Source organism: Alligator sinensis, unplaced genomic scaffold (assembly GCF_000455745.1).
Source record: "Alligator sinensis unplaced genomic scaffold, ASM45574v1 scaffold616_1, whole genome shotgun sequence".
Lineage (NCBI taxonomy): Eukaryota > Metazoa > Chordata > Crocodylia > Alligatoridae > Alligator > Alligator sinensis.
Window position 1 is genome coordinate 26,762 of NW_005843002.1, and position 5,433 is coordinate 32,194.

Here is a 5,433-nt window from a genome sequence, read left to right on the forward strand (position 1 = left end):
GGAGGTCACAAAGAGCTCTAACAGCATCTGGCTGCAGTACATCCCAAGGTGCAGGGGTGGCCAGGCATGACAAGGCATCTGCGTCAATGTTCTTTTGCCTGGTCCGATAGTGGAGACTGAGGGAGCAATCTGCCAGGACTGCAACCCTCCTATATCTGGTAGCATCCACTTTAGCACTGGTCAAGATGTATGTCAGGGGATTATTATCTGTCCACACTTGGAACTTTGTGCCATACAGATAGTCCCTGAAGTTGTTGTTAATAGCCCACTTGAGGGCTAGGAATTCTAATTTGTCACCCGGGTACCGGGTTTCACTGGGTACAAGGCTTTTGCTGGTGAATGCAACAGGTCGCTTATGCCCCTCGTGCACCTGGTAGAGAACAGCTCCTAACCCTGACAGGATAGCGTCCGTGTGCAGCTTGAATGCACGGTGGGGGTCCGGCTATGCCAGTAAGGTGCCAAATAAACTCACAGAAGGCCCCCCTCACACTGGGTATCCCACTGGGTTCCAAAAGGCTCAGTCAGGCTCTGCCTTTCTTTTCCCTGCCGGGGTGAAGACTTTCTCACTTGGCGCCCCAGGGTGAGCTGATTCAAAGGCTTGGCGATGGCAGTGTAGTCCCTAACGAACCTTCAGGAGAACCTTGCAAACCCCAGGAATCTCTTCAACTCGCGGTAATTAGTGGGCCTGGGCCAAGTAGTTACAGCACTGACCTTTTCTGTGTCATTACTAATCTCTTCACTAGATATGGATCTAACACTCGGAGTAGACCCTCATATTGCTCCTCTAGGGTCTGTCCAAACACAATGATATCATCTAGGTATACGAGCACCTAGGTTAGGTGCATGTCTCCTACTACCCTTTCCGCAAGTCATTGAAAGGTGGCTGGGGCACCGGTAATGCCCTGGGGTATATGTTCAAATTGATAGAACCCCAGCAGGCATATAAATGCAGTCTTTTCCTTATCTGCCTCCCGAAGATAAAAAAGATTCAAATAGTAACCTGGGATCCGCTGTCCAGCTATTTATAACACCACCAATAACAATAGATACTGAATAGGTAACATAGCTATACCACATATTAGCAGCACCCTGTCTGGGTTCCAACCACTTGCCCCTCCACGGTCCCTTGGCCAGGGGCGCCTCCCCTGCAGGACCCAGGTTCCCGGTAACTCACGGTCCTTCCTCTGTGGCTGTCTGTTTGGCCTTTGGGTCCCCACAGCGTCTCAGGCCTCCTGGAGCCATTGGCCTCGAGTTGAGGGTTCTCCCCTCTGGGCCCTGTGCCCCACTTTGGGCACGCAGGGAGCTCCTATGGGAGCTGAGCCCTCACTTGCTCCAGTTCCCCAGCCTCACACCAGGGGTCTTTCTCCTACCCAGGCCCTGCTCTGGGCACCGGGGTTCTTTTAGTTTAATGATGAGCCATGCTGCAGAGCTCTGGTTATCTGGCCTAGAGCTGGGGCTAACTTGAAGAGTCTTGAGCTGCTCCCAGGGCCGACTCTCCGTGTGCCGCCCTGTGCGCTGTCACAGCTCGGGAGGGCCAAGGGATCCAGATGACCGTCTTCTCTGGACCTCCTCTCTCATCGCGGTCTCTCACTGCATCTGCCTTTTATTTATACCAGAGGCCCTGCCCCTGAAGTCTGCCAGACCTGCAAAGCACAATCTTCAGTTAGGTCCAGGGGCTCCTCTCATCCCCACACCTCCAAGTAGGGGCGGGGCAAGCCTCTCCCACCTGTTACCGGATTAGTGGAAATGTTCCGCCAATCTGAAGCGTCCTTCTCCAAGCTGGGCTTGCCAGGCAAAAGCAGTGAGCCCACCACACTATGGAAATAAGTTTTAGTGTATTCAGCATATCTTCTCCATTGACGACTATGCCTGTGATACTTCCATCATTTTTGTCACTATTTTCTTTACAGATGGTCATCAGAATAGGCCAGGTCTTAATGCATAGCTCAAAGCAGTCAACCACTGTATTCAATCATATGTCTTGGGGGAGAATTAGTTTGTATCACCCGGCTCTCTTCAGTGAAACTGAAGCAAACTGGTTGTTAGGGAATTATTTCAACAACATTTTCCTTTATTCCTGGTGTACTTAAATCTTTGGCTAAAAGATGCACCAAATGAGCAATGCATCCATATGTTGGAACAGATTTGCTTCATTGCCTTCTCATCTTTGCTACATTTTCAGCATTATCTGCGACAAAGCTTTGCACTTGAATTGTTGCTCACAGTTTCTTACAGCTTTTACTGCTGCTTCTAAATATTCTGCAGTATGGGCATTTCCTGACATATCAGTTGTTTCTCTGAGAAAAACAAACAATCCTGCCTTCTGTTGTCATACAAGCACATTGTACTGGATTACTGTGTATATTGCTCCATCCATCAAAACTCAGATTAACACTTTTCCCCTTCAATATTTTTTGCACACTGTTCAGTTTCATTCTTGTACGCTGTACCCAGAAGCCTTCTAGCAGTATCTGGACAACCAGGTTACGCTCTACCCAGCAGAAATGATTGAACCATGTTAGTGAAATGTTGGTTCTGAAAAAGACAAAAGTGAGAATTTGTTGCATAAATGAATGGAGCAGTCATTTCATCTATGTTGTCTTGCTGAATTTTGCTGGTCCTGAGTATGACCTGATCCATTGTATTCATTATCAATTAAAACAATCTCTTTTTAGGTACTAGTAATTCACTGCCTGAGGTATGCTTAGTTGCAATAATGCTAGTGGTACCCGTAAATTATTCTGAAGTTGCAGACATTGCACAAGATAGACGTTCATGATTTCTTATGTCTCAGCTAGACCCTGAAACCAAATGGTTAAAAGTAAGTCACACTGAGGATTACTCATTATATTACTTTAAAAAAAAAAAAGGAAGAGAGATTGTAAATAAAAGCCTTCCTACAGCAGATGGTTTTTTTGCCAGTGTTTAAATCATCTAATTTTTCCAAACCCAGTGTCTTAAGCCCTGTGTTAGTCCTCTCTCTTGCACACACACTCTGTTCCCCTCTCTCCTTCACGCAAGAAATTAACAACACAAGACTCCTTCTCTTTGTCACATAACCCACCATACTTTTCACCCTCCTCCCTCCCCCCGCCACAACAAAAGCACTCCACCCTAACAATCCAGGATTTCTGCTATTGTAACCCTCTGTCTTTGTGTGCTGCAGTATGTTACTTTAGAGAAATTGAGAACCACTGGTAATCCATCTTTTTTTTGTACCAGGACCCATTTGTAACTATCAATGGCCAGTGCCAACCCAGTGCCCCTCGCTCCTGACCTGCTGCACCCTGCACCCAGGCCCCAGCCCCCCAGTCTGTGGGGCAGTGGGTGGGTGCGTGGGGCAGGGGTGTGTGAGTAGCAGGCTGGAATGGTTTCCCACATTGTTCTCCTTTAAAGGAGAATCCATTTTTAAAGTTTGTTTGTGAACCTTTCATATATTCTTGGGACCCACAGGTTGAGAAACACTGAGAGCGCATGAAGTTAATGTATGCATCTTTATACATATGCAAAGGGACCAAGCAAAGCCATTTAACTGAAGTACACAGAAGCAAGGGGTTGGTAGGTGATTTATTTTCCCATAAACTGGAGAATAAGCTTCCATTATGGGTAAAAAATAGCAAATATTTCTAATTTGAGAGCTGACTTAATTGGAGCACAAGTTGAGAAAATAAAGGAGGAGTTTGATACCATTCAGATGGTCTCAGTGGGTACGAAGGAGTACTTGCGATAGTGTTTGCTGGAGTCAGAGGGCAGATTCCAACACCTGTGAAAACTTTGCTGATCCTTTATATCCAGTAGTAGAGACTCTGCATCTTTTGTAGGGTCAGGCCCTTAATACCTGAAACGCTGTGCCATATTTTTAAAGCTTAGCCTCAGAAGTTAAATGTTTTCCCCCCCTCATTCTTGTATAAAAGAAAATCACCCTTTAACTCCAGAGTTTTTAGTAGAGACCCATTGACTCAACATATTATTTTATTTAAATTATTTTAATGGATTATACTGAATGTATACCTTAATTTATACTGTATTAAATTCAAATTTCCTCTTAGGCTGGTTTATTTTTTAAAAGGAAAACTTTATGTAGCCCGCACCAAATGTACAAGCTGTTTTGTATTGCAAAGTGTGTTGTTGTATATGGTTTTAGTTCATAGATTTCATAGACATCAGGGCTGGAAGGGACCTCGGAAGATCATCGAGTCCAGCCCCCCGCCCAAAGGGCAGGAAGTCAGCTGGGGTCATAGGATCCCAGCAAGATAAGCATCCAGTTTCATCTTGAAGGTGTTCAATGAAGGCGCTTGAACCACCTCCGGTGGCAGGCTGTTCCAGACCTTGGGGGCTCGGACAGTAAAGAAATTCTTCCTTATGTCCAGCCTGAAACGATCTTGAAGTAGTTTGTGACCATTCGACCTCGTCATCCCTTGGGGCGCTCTGGTGAACAAACGTTCCCCCAGATGCTGGTGGTCACCCCTGATAAACTTGTAGGTGGCCATCAGATCACCCCTGAGCCTGCGCTTTTTCAGGCTAAAGAGCCCCAGGGCTCTCAGCCTGTCATCGTAGGGTCTGCTTCCCTGACCTCTGATCATGCGCGTGGCTCTTCTCTGGACTCTCTCAAGCTTCTCCACATCCTTTTTGAATTGTGGAGCCCAAAACTGGACACAGTACTCCAGCTGCGGCCTCACTAAGGCCGAGTACAGGGGGAGAATGACGTCCCGGGATTTGCTTGAGAAGCATCTATGGATACAAGCCAGCGTTTTGGTCGCTTTACTAGCCGCCGCATCGCATTGCAGGCTCATGTTCATCTTGTGGTCAATGATGACCCCCAAGTCTCTTTCTTCCATAGTGCTAGCCAACATAGCTGGGCTATGATGCTCGCCAGCTCCTTGAGTACCCTGGGGTGAAGATTGTCAGGGCCAGCTGACTTGAAGGTATCCAGCTTCTCAAGATGTTCCTTCACAAAGTCAGCATTAAGGGAGGGCAGGGGATCACCCTCACCCGTTGTGTGTGTGTTTTCTTCTGTGCTATATGTACCCATATCTTCTATATTTGAGTGTCTTGTTTTCTGTCCTGTGCTTGGGTAAGTTGGAAAGGGACAGGATGTACTGCATCTGGGCAGATACCTGTGGCTTTTGTTGGGCCTGTTGTCTGGGGTTACCCCTGTTGTTTAGTGTAAATAAAAGGGTGGTCAGTCTCCTAAGCAGGAGGCATCCAACCCCTAGCCTAATTGGCTTTTTTTTTTTTTTTTTTTAATTAATTGATTAAGAGGAAAAACTTTAAACCCCAAGTCCCAGACTGCCTGGTGTCGTGGCGGGGTCCTATAGGAGGGCTGTGATCTCCTTAAGGCCCTCTCTCCGTGCCAATTTGGCCCAAGGGCACCCTCGATTCTCGCCCGCCACATCTTTGCTGTTTAATATATGTTGGGAGGCTGGCTTATGA

The 5,433-nt window shown here is 46.8% G+C and overlaps 1 protein-coding gene across 1 annotated transcript in view; it reads left to right on the forward strand.

The window, feature by feature from the left end:
* The window catches only part of FAM213A (family with sequence similarity 213 member A), a 34,399-nt gene that overhangs the window by 5,457 nt on the left and 23,509 nt on the right, over nt 1-5,433 (forward strand). The window lies entirely within an intron of this gene.